This window comes from Desmodus rotundus, chromosome 2 (assembly GCF_022682495.2).
Source record: "Desmodus rotundus isolate HL8 chromosome 2, HLdesRot8A.1, whole genome shotgun sequence".
Taxonomy (NCBI): Eukaryota; Metazoa; Chordata; class Mammalia; order Chiroptera; family Phyllostomidae; genus Desmodus; species Desmodus rotundus.
The window spans coordinates 22,023,304-22,035,551 of record NC_071388.1 but is presented as its reverse complement, the minus strand read 5'-3'; the positions used below and the strand labels follow the sequence as shown (position 1 = coordinate 22,035,551).

The window sequence follows — 12,248 nt, the reverse complement described above, 5'->3', positions numbered from 1 at the left end:
CCTATTCAATAAATGGTGTTGGGAAAATTGGACACATAGTGCAGAAAAATGAAACTAGATCACCTTCTTGCACCACACACCAGAATAAATTCAAAATGGATTGAAGACTTAAACGTTAGACCCCAAACCATAAAAATCCTAGAAGAAAACATTGGCAGCAAAATCTCAAAGACTGCTGGCAGCAATATTTTATCAGATGTATCTCCCCAGGCAATGGAAACAAAATAAAAAATAAACAAATGGGACTATATCAAACTCAAAAGTTTTGCACAGCAAAGGAAATCATCAGCAAAATAAAAAGACAACCCACAAGAATGGGAGAACATATTTGCTGATACATCTGATAAAGGTTAATATCTAAAACTTATAAAGAGCTTACAAAACTCAACACCAAAAATACAAATAACCCAATTAAAAAATGGGCAAAGGACCTGAATAGACACTTCTCCAAAGAGGACATACAGATAGCTAATAAGTATATGAAAAGATGATCGAAGTCATTAATCATCAGCAAAATGCAAATTAAAACAGTGAGATATCATCTCAAACCTGTCAGAATGGCTATCATCAATAAATCAACAAACAACACGTGCTGGCAAGGATGTGGAGCTTTAGCACTGTTTGTGGGAATGCAGACTGGTGAAGCCTCAATCTGCACTGTTGGTGCAGGTTGGTGGAAAGCAGTATGGGCATACCTCAAAAAATTAAAAATGGGTCTGCCTTTGGACCCATGGATCCCACTTCTGGGAATATATCCGAAGGAACTTAAAACATTAATGCAAAAGAACATAAGCATCCCTATGTTCACTGCAGTGTTATTTACAATCACCAAGATATGGAAGCAGCCCAAGTGTCCACCAACAGATGAATGGATAAAACTATAGGACATTTACACAATGGAATACTACTCAGCCATAAAAAAGAAGAAAATTTTACCCTTTTCAACAGTAACGATGGCCCTGGAGAACATTATGCTATGTGAAATAAGCCAATTAGAGAAAGAAAAGTACCATATGATTTTACTCATATGTGGAATAATAAACTGGACAAGAAAAATGGGGACAGACTCATAAATGGAGAGCAGAAGACCGCTGGGGGGAGATTAGGGGGTGGAGGGATTGAGCAAAAAAAGAATAAAGATTCATGGACATGGACAACAGTGTGGGGATTACTAGGGGTGCTGGGGCACAAGGGGACTAAATGGTAATGGGAAAAATACAATAAACGTTAAATGAAACATAAATAAATAAAATAGTTTATGAACAGACTCAATTTTGCCTCTCATATAATCACTATTCCTAAAATCCTTTTGAGATGTAATTTTAGCTAAGAGACCTATATACCTTTCCTTTCTTTTTAAAATACGGAACACTTCACGAATTTGCATGTCATCCTTGCACAGAGGCCATGCTAACCTGCTCTATATCATTCCAATTCTAATACCATATGCTGTCGATGCAAGCACTACATGTTACTTTCTTTACAAATATTGTAAAGTTTAAGCACAGACTGTCACAATTTCACAGGTATTTAATATGCAGTCTATTTTTCAACATGCCTCTGTTATACTTTCTAAATGTGGCCTTTTCTATTGTAGCAAATAATCACAAACTAATAAAGCCTGTATTCCAGAAAGAATAGAATTAGAATATCACCATTTTGCAATCCCTAATAAAATAATGAACCTCAGCTACTGTGGTCCACAAAAGGACCAGTGCTGGTCTGCAAACTGTTACCAGTTCATAATAAGAAAAATATACATAAATTTTATATAAGCATTCATAAACTTGTATTACAAGATGACAGTAATTTTATTTCTGTTGAATCTACAAAAATTTGGACCTATTTTTTGTGTCTTTGATCTTTGAATTTCACTTGCCTAAAAATTTATTTTATTTTACAATAACAGAGTCATCAATAGACTGAAACTGGGTTTTTAATGGTTTTTACTACAGACCTGTGAGAAGCACTGAACTAGGCACTGGCTATTAAAATCACTAGATGAAAGTGAAAACTTGAGAATGGATAGATAAGTTGGCAATATCTGATTCCATTCATCTATCTTAACATACAAAAATAGAGACCAGGTATATGTACTCTTACTGTGAGGCACTAAGTACACATATGAAGGAAGACTAGATCATGTATCAATAACTGTTGAGTTGAATGATGGAGACATTATACTCTTTGCTTTAATTATACATATGTTTTTAATTTTCCATATGTAACCAAGTATATGATTGGCCCTTATTCCTCACTATTCCCTATATCCTGCCTTTTATCACATGACTTTACCGTTTGCCCTGTTACAGGTAGAATATATTTCTCCACTCCTCACACTTGGCTCAACCATGACACTTGCTTTGGTCAATGCAGTGAGGGCAGAAATGATAGTGGGCCAGGCCTTAAGATATCTTAATGTTTCCTCGTGCCCCCTGTGCTCCTGCAGTCATCGTGAGCCCACCGGTCCCGAGGGAAGGGTAAAAGTAATGGAGTGCGGCAATGCTGAACTGACCCACAAACGCATGACCAGGAAATTAGTTAGCACGTGCCTTTCTAGTATCACAAGTTAGTATTAGAAGTATTAGAAAATACTTTTGAGATTTATCCATTAGAAGTATTTTCTAATATTTCTAATACCTCTTAAAGTAAAATTTTTAAAAATACTGCACTCATGGCAGACTCTGAATTAATAACATGTTATGATTCTGCTTTCTCTGGCCATAGATAACAGAAATATGTAATGATGTAGGGCAAAACAGTACAGAATGGCTCTGATCATGCTTAGTTCTCTGTGACCTTGTCTTTAAGATAGATATACACTGATTCTTTAGCTTTACAGATGAAAATATAAATGCATACTGACCCTTCTTTAAAGGGCTAACTAATGAAGGGAATACATCAGGGAAGAGAAACTAGAGGCACGGGTAATTAACTCCAGAGAGCTAGGCCTGGTAAGACCAAGATGATACTGTACCTCACAAATTGATAAAAGTTTTCTTATCAAATTACTAAAAATAGTGTTATGTGAAAGTACTACACCAATACCAGGGTTGCATTTTTTAAAAACCCAAACTTGTTAAGTCCAGAGCACTTCCAATTCTATTTATTTTCATCAGCTTTATTGTCAAATTACTTTTGAATTTAAAATTTAGACTGCTACTGTCAAATAAAGAAGTGTTATACACTTCTGCTACACATTTTTGTATTTATAAAGCCAATCGAAAATTAATCTGTTTCCCCGCAAACCACATACTATTTCCCTTAAGATATAGCTGAATAAAAATGTTCTTTTACTTAAAAGAACATTTAAAAATATTTGTAAGGATCATTATAAAATTATTATAGAATATTATAATGAAATTTTTTAAAGTTTATGTACCACACCAAGGTTTATCTCTTGCAGGAGCTGTCCTTTGACCTGGCAATTACACTCCTAGGTATTTATCCAAGAGAAATGAACAACCCAAATGGCCACCAACAACATGTGAATGGACAGTTCTGATACATCCATATGTAGAACACTATGCAAAAATAAAAATGAACAAACTAATGACACAACATGGATAAATCTCAAAAACATTATGCTGAGAGGAAGAAGACAATCATTGTATAATTCCATTTATATAAAGCTCAAAAACAGAAAACGTATGTATGGTTACAGAAAGCAGAACAGTGGTAGTGGTTGAAGAAATGGAAGGAGTAATTGCCAAGGAGCGTGAGCAAGCTTGAGAGTAATGGAAATGCTCCATATCTTGACTGGGGTGGTGGTTACATGGGTACATACATTTGTCAAAACTTAAACTGTAAATGTAAAGGTCTGTATACTTCACTACACATACATTTCACCTCATTCAAAACAAGCAAAACAAAACACCTGTTAGTGACCTTTTTCGAACTACCATTTCTCTCTACAAACCAAAAGACAATACTACAATAAGCGACTGTTACCTCAGCCTTCAGGGGCACTGGATGGTCAAGCTCTGCTATGGTATTGATAACAAGGCCAACACACCCCCACAAATCTAAAAGCCACTGTTACAAAATCATAAACCTACCAGGCTAAATCCCTGTTAGTGGATGAATTAATCATTCATTAAAAGTTTATACTCTTATCCCTAAAAACATTCAGACTAACTCAAGCACTTATCCACTCAAGGTATACCAATAACCTTCAAAAGAATTATCTTCTCAGTCTAATACTGTAAGTATTATGCCTTATTTCACCCAATCAGGTGTTGGGATTGGAAGGAACATATCTCTGCAGATCATTCCAACAATGAAGCAATGTGAAAATGGCCCACCAAAATGTGACTACACACAAAACACTGGTCACATTAAGTAGAGTACAAACTAAATGGTATCCCAACTCATTCCATGAGGCTAGTACGGCCCTGACACCAAAATAACTAGAAGATGCAAAACTCCACAAAATGGTTAAAAAAAAAATCCAGCAACATTATAAAAAATGGTTATATACCATGATGAAGTGACATTTATCCCAGGGATGCAAGTTTGGTTTAATATTCAAAAATCAATTACCCTGAGGAGAACCAAGATGGCGGCGTAGGTAGACACACTGCGCCTCCTCGCACAACCAGAACTGACAGAGAATCGAACAACAAGGGGGACCAACACCAAGAAAACAGAAAATAATCATTCATCCAGACCGGTAGGAGGGGCGGAGACGGGCACCGGGGTGGAGAGGACTCGCGTGGCTATGGCGGGACCGAGACTGGCGGAGTGTGGGACGAACGGGGCAGGCAGTCCGACCACTAGCAGACCCTGCGGCCGCACATTGGCGCACAGATAAACCGAGAGGGCCGGACTCAGAGTGGCGGAGAGTGGGGCAGGCAGAGTGGCGGGTAGCACATTGCGGCACCACATTCGCCCACAGATAAACCGGACGAACGGCGGGCAGCAAAGCAGACCACTGCACAACCCAGGGCTCCAGCTCGGGGAAATAAAGCCTCAAACCTCTGATTGAAAGCGCCCCTGGGGGTTGGGGCGGCAGGAGAGACTCCCAGCCTCACAGGAGAGGTTGTTGGAGAGACCCACAGGAGCCTAGAGTGTGCACAGGCCCACTTACTCAGGAACCAGCACCAGAGGGTCCCAGTTTGATTGTGGGTAGCGGAGTGAAAGACTGAAATCCGGAGGACAGTGAAGCAGACGCCATTGCTCCCTCTCGGCCCCGCCCCCACGTACAGCATCACAGCGCGACCAGGATTACCCCACCCCGGTGAACACCTAAGGCTCCGCCCCTTAAAGTAACAGACGCGCCAAGACAAAAAAAAAAAAAATGGCCCAAATGACAGAACACTTCAAAGCTCCAGAAAAAATACAACTAAGCGACGAAGAGATAGCCAACCTATCGGATGCACAGTTCAAAGCACTGGTTATCAATATGCTCACAGACTTGGTTGAATCTGTTCGAAAAACAGATGAGAAAATGAAGCCTATGCTAAGAGAAACAAAGGAAAATGTACAGGGAACCAATAGTGATGAGAAGGAAACTGGGACTCAAATCAATGGTATGGACCAGAAGGAAGAAACAAACATCCAACCAGAAAAGAATGAAGAAACAAGAACTTGGAAAAAGGAGGAGAGGCTTAGGAACCTCCAGGACACCTTGAAACGTTCCAAAATCCGAATTATAGGGGTACCAGAAGGAGAAGAGGAAGAACAAAAAATTGAAAACTTATTTGAACAAATAATGGAGAACTTCCCCGATCTGGCAAAGGAAATAGACTTCCGGGAAGTCCAGGAAGCTCAGAGAGTCCCAAAGAAGCTGGACCCAAGGAGGAACACGCCAAGGCACATCATAATTACATTACCTAAGATTAAACGCAAGGACCTACATCCAAGATTACTGTATCTAGCAAAGCTATCATTTAGAATGGAAGGGAGGATAAAGTGCTTCTCAGATAAGGTCAAGTTGAAGAGGCTCATCATCACCAAGCCCTTATTATATGAAATGTTAAAGGGAGTTACCTAAGAAAAAGAAGATAAAAAAATAGGAACGGTAAAAATGACAGCAAACTCAGTTATTAACGACCACACATAAAACAAAAACGAGAGCAAACTAGACAAACAACTAGAACATGAGGGTTGTCAATAAGGGAGTGGGAGGGGGAGAGGGGGGTAAAGGTACAGAGAATAAGTAGCATAGATGATAGGTGGAAAATAGACAGGGGGAGGGTAAAAATAGTGTAGGAAATGTAGAAGCCAAAGAACTTATAAGTATGACCCATGGACATGAACTATGGGGGGGGAACGTGGGAGGGAGGGGGGTGGGCAGGATGGAGTGGAGTGGGGGGGGGAATGGGACAACTGTAATAGCATAATCAATAAATATATTTTAAAAAAAAATCAATTACCCTAATAATATACCAAGTCAATAAAGGATGAAAACCATATGATCATCTGAATACACACAGAAAAGCATTTGTCAAAATCCAAAGTCTTCTCATAACAAAAACATTCAATGAACTAGGAATACACAAGAACTCCCTCAACGTGATAAAGGGCATCTACAAAAAACCCACAGCTAACACCCTACTTAATGGTATAAGACTAAATGCTTTCCCCTAAGATCAGAAACAAGGATATCTGTGCTTGACAATTCTATGAAAAATTGTAGTAGCAATGGTTGGTGTGGTTCAGTGGGTTGAGTGCCAGCCTGTGAATCCAAGGTTGCCAGTCTGATCCCAGTCAGGGCACATGCCTGGGTTGTGGGCCAGGTCCCCAGTTGGGGAAGTGTGAGAGGCAACTGACAGACATTTCTTTCTCTCACACATGGATGTTTTTCTCCCCCCCCTTTCTCCCTCCCTTCCCCTCTCTCTAAAAAAATAAATAAATAAAATCTTTTAAAAAATTATGGTAGAGCTGGTGTGGCTCAGTGGATTGAGCACTGGACTGAGAAGCAGAGGGTCACTGGTTCAATTCCCAGTCAGGGCACATGCCTGGGTTGCAGGTCCGGTCCCCAGTAGGGGGCGCATGAGAGGCAGCCACACACTGATGTTTCTTTCCCTCTGTTTCTTCCTCCCTTCCCCTCTCTCTAAAAATAAATAAATTTAACAAATAAATACAGAAGACTTAAATGGAAAAATATCCCCACATTGATCTACACATTCAGCACAATCTCTACCATAATCCTAGCTGGGTTCTTTGCCAAAAATAACAAGATTATCCTAAAGTTCACAGGATCCAAAATAGCCAAAATAAACTTGGGGAAAAAGAGAGAAAACACAGAGATGGAGGATTCACACAGCCCAATTTTAAAACTTAATACACACAGCTACAAAAGCAAGACAATGTAAAATTGGTGTGTGGATAGATAACGGATAAATGAATAAGAATCAAGAGTCCAAAAACAAACAATTGATTTCCTACAAGGGTGCCAAGGTCATTCAAAATGAAAGAATAGTGTTTTCTGAAGAATGGTAATGGGACAACTAAATAGCCACAAACAAAAGAATTATATTGGTACCTTCCCTTATAGCATATACAAAATATAGCTCTAAATAGATCAAAGACCTAAATATAAGAGCTAAAAGATTAAAACTTTTTAGAAGAAAACAAACAATTACACAAATCTTCATGATCTTGAATTAGGAAATGTTTCTCAGATATGATGCCAAAAACACATGACAAAAGAAAAGATAACTAGATTAAGTGTTTATGCATCAGAGGACACGAAAACCCTCCACAGAATGGCAGATATCGCTAAACCCCATTTGACAAGAGACTTGTTAATAGACTAAAGAACTTTGCAACTCGGTAAAAAGACAAATACCTGAAGACATTTCTCCAAAGAAAACATACGAGTGGCCAATAAGCACACGAAAAGATGTTCAATATGAGTAATTAGAGAAAGGCAAATCAAAACCACAATCAGACACCACTTCATACCCACTAAGATCTATAATCAAAGAGACAGGAAGGATTCTGTTCTCCCTTTGACAAACAAGAGTAGCTAACAATTTTAAATGTCCAAGCAGCTTTAAAGATTTAGGAAATATCCTCTGCAAATTTTATGGCAGATTAGAGCACATTATTTTTCCTTTTGGTTAGTTTCAACATTGGTGGTTCTCAACTTTTAGAAAACAAGTTATTTGACACTCAATTTTTAAGAATTTTAGAATAACTCTCTTAGCATAGTTATTAACTCAAAAAGTTAATCCTCCTGCCTGGTGTGGCTCAGTGGATTGAGTGCCAGTTCGATTCCTAGTCAGGGCACATGCCTGGGTTTCAGGCCAGGTCCCCTGTATGGGGTGCACCAGAGGCAACCACACATTGATGTTTCTCTCCCTCTCTGTCTCCCTTCCTTCTCCTTTGTCTAAAAATACAAAATTAAAATCTTTTTTTAAAAAATATTCTAATGTATACACATTAGGCTTGAATTTTAGCCAAATTTTAAATACATGTCAATAGACAAATCAAGATCCAAAATCAGGACATTATGTGCTCTATAGCTGGAGTGGCCATATGGCTGTTTTCTGAGGACTGTCCCAATTTACACCTGTTATTACCACATCCTACCCACGTTAACATTTGTCTCATATTTTTTAATTCTTAACATAATACTATGAATAACTGTATTAAAGTAAGGTATGTTGGATTTGTTATACTGTACTTTCACTTTATACTTCCACCTTCTGCCATGCCTTTGTACTGTGTGGGGTACAGGTGCAGTGAACCAAGTTCTCACTTTAATTCTGGTTCAGTCTGAAAGCCAACCACCAATAACCTAGCCCTCATTCCCCATAAAATGAAATACACTTGCATACTGGCAACTAGGGGTAGCTACCTCTATGCAGTCTCGGTTGCTGATAGGAGAAATGTTTGAGGCTGCGACGCCCGCCAGTCACTTGGTGTACCTGCCGTTTGAGTTACAGCCATTCCTCAGATTGCAAGGCCACCATCAGCTGAGTCAGTGAGAAATGTGAATAATGTGTTTGTAAAATCCACGCAGGAAAGAGACACTGTGTGTTCCTGTGCATAATGTACAAAGAGTATAATCTGAACGCTCATGCTACAGTGGTTTTGCCATTTATTTACTGTATTGTGTAAATCCACAATTATTTCTTTGTTTGGTAACATTATTTTACCAATTAGCAATTAGAAATTTAAGTTATTTTAGCACCTGCTTTTACGATCAAGTGCCACGGTCTAGACAAAAAGAATATATGGTCACACTACCAAAACAAAACACCTTATTTTCTATTACATTATAATGGACTCTATTAGGGAATGTGTAGACATAATTACATAAAGCATCTCTTGGGTCCTCAAAACCACGAATCCGCCCTGGCTGGTGTGGCTCAGTGCTTTGAGCGCAGGCTGCGAACCAAAGGTTCATGGGTTCGATTCCCCGTCAGGGCACATGCCTGGGTTGCAGGCTGGGTCCCTAGTGGGGGCCACGTGAAAGGCAACCACACATTGATGTTTCTCTCCCTCTCTTTCTCCCTCCCTCCCTCTCTCTCTAAAAATAAATAAATAAATAAAATCTTTTTTTAAAAAAAAAACCATGAACCCCAAACCATGGCAAGGGTCCACTAACAAGGAAAGCTACTAATATCACATTATTACTAAAGCAAAGATATTTTTTGAACTGCTGTGATTCTTTTTTTCTAAATATTTTATTTATTTATTGTTAGAGAAAGGGGGTGGGAGGGAGAAAGGGATAAACACATTGATGTGTGAGAGAAAGAAACATTGGCTGCCTCTCGCACACCACCAACCGGTGATCTGGCCTGCAACCCAGGCATGTACCCTGACTGGGAATCAAATTGAGGACATTTTGGTTCGCAAGCTGGCACTCAATACACTGAGCCACACCAGCCAGAGCATGAACTGCTGTGATTCTTGAGCAGATACAGAAGACATCTCTATTCCACAATAAGCACGGAAAAAAGAATATTCTATACAACCCAGAACAATATATGCTATATAAAGGTTCAAAATTCTATAAAACAATTACCTTTTTTGTTGTTTTTGATTCACAAAGTACTTCAGAATTCTGTATTAACCCTGTAGATTTCATTGATTTTGAGCATCTAAACAGAGTTTAGGTTAGTAGGAATCATGAAAAGAGTTTAAGTACCAAAATGGAGGAAATTTTTACCACTGCAGATAGCAAAACACTATATCAAACAGTATCCTTTGGAATATTATTCATTAATATGGTCCTAAAGATACTATCAAACACATCTGAACAAGTACAAGACATCTATTTTTTTAAAATTCTTGAAAGACAACTATTTTCCTTAACTGACAAGTTGGCCCATACTAAAAGCAAGACCATCTGAAGTTCCTGAAGAAATTTCAAAGCCTTTCAAGGCCAAGAACAGAAAATAAAAGCCATTCTTTTTGTCTGTAACAGCTCTTCCATTTCTAGATGAGTATCTTGATGGACCAAAATCTGAGGCAAAAAAAATATCTTTGACCTTTAAAAAATGTACTACAGGATTATCAAAAAAGGACAGTTAATTCTCAATGAATCCCAGATAAAAACCTCAGGACATCTTTCCATTAAATTACACGACTTATACTTTAGCCCTGGCTGGTGTGGCTCAGTGGATTGAGGGCCAGCCTGCGAACTGAAAGGTCACTGGTTCAATTCCAACTGGCCCAAGCCTCAGGTGCAGGCCAGGGCCCCAACTGGGGGCAGGCAGGAGGCAACCCATCAATGTCCCTCACACATCAATGTTTCTCTCCCTCTCATTCTCCCTCTGTTCCCCTCTCTCTAAATAAATACTTAAGTAAGTAGTAAAATTCTTTTACTACTTAAAACCCTTATACTTTAAAGTACAAAATTTAAATTTATAACATCCATAAGTATTTATAAAACAACCTTAATCCAAGTATGATACTCCCTAGTTAATATTTTAGTGAAGGTGGTGGGACAAGTCTCACTTCTACTCCAACCAAGTAAGGGTCTGAGGCTTGGTAGGGCCATAACGTGGAAAACTTGCCAAGTAGCCCCAAGAACACAACTCTGATAATCCTACCTTAATAAAACTGAAAAAAAGTTATTATGTCTAATACTTGACATTTACACGTATTTTCATAGTCAACACTACATAGTTGTGAAAATTTTTCAGAGAATTGCTTGACTGCCTATGCTTTTGTTTATAGTAAGTAAGATACTAACTAAATAACATTTGTTAAGGAAACAAAAATATCTGCTTTGGATGGTTAACCAAAGTAGCCCTGAAGAAAAAGAAAAACTGGTTTCTAACCCCAGCTATGTTGTTTCAGTGTAAGGCGTTAGAACACATAAAGGTGCTTTCCAGCTAACATGGTACTTTGTGGATAAAACTAATGAAAACAGCCCAAATGCTTTTACAAATTTTAGGTCTCTCCCAACTTTCTATCAGGTTAAAAAAAAAAGTCATTCTAGAAATTCCTGATAAAAATTGAAATGTACCAGAAGAAGAATCAAAATCACCTCTTTCCTGACTTTAATTTACGAACTCGGATTTATACACAACTGCCAGGGGCTCTACAGATGTACAAATTAAGCTTGGGTCCAGTATTTGTACTGTACCACAGAGGGAAAGGCGGTTTCAGGGGTACGCTATGGAAAATAGATGCCTACTCAGATTTCCAGGTGGATCTCTTAGATATATCTTATTTCACCTACTTAATTATTCATATTTCCCATATTTAAAGATGTCCTCACTTGAAATGTTCCCTGTGATCAATGAACATCATGGTTTAATTGCAAGGTTTTTTCCCCCCCTTAGGAATACATCAAATAATCATAGATTTAATGAAACAGGTATTTCCCTGGATTGCTCCTCTTGAAAATGCCTCTAATTCGGTCCATTTCTTAATGTTAGCGTAGTAAAACAAACAAACCACTCTTGATTATGCTATAAAACATAAAGGACCCTTAAATAAAAATAAGTTCATCAACACTTCACCTGAAGCTCGAATATATCAAACTGCTCAATATACTCTTTAAAGTTCAAGTTGGACAAAACAAAAAATACCAGCAAGGAAAAAAACAATGTATGTTCTATACTCCTGAGACTGATAAAGTAATTTGGAAACTGAATCTTGAACTTTTTCTGTTAATTTTGTGAAAATACTTTTTTCAAATCACCGTAAACGTCAAACTTAGGTTTGAGTCCTTCCAATAATATAGTCATTTCCTCTCTCAGGACAAAGCTAAATCCTTCCAATGAGCGTAAGGCTCAAAGTAAAAGAGAAGAAAAATCTGTGTTAATTAGTGAATAGGA

The 12,248-nt window shown here is 38.3% G+C and overlaps 1 protein-coding gene and 1 non-coding gene across 4 annotated transcripts in view; both read right to left on the bottom strand.

The window, feature by feature from the left end:
• The window catches only part of GMPS (guanine monophosphate synthase), a 50,401-nt gene that overhangs the window by 36,304 nt on the left and 1,849 nt on the right, over positions 1 to 12,248 (bottom strand). The window lies entirely within an intron of this gene.
• Positions 1,358 to 1,463, bottom strand: LOC112309729 (U6 spliceosomal RNA). Its single transcript, XR_002975296.2, has one exon. It is a non-coding gene; the product is annotated as a U6 spliceosomal RNA (small nuclear RNA).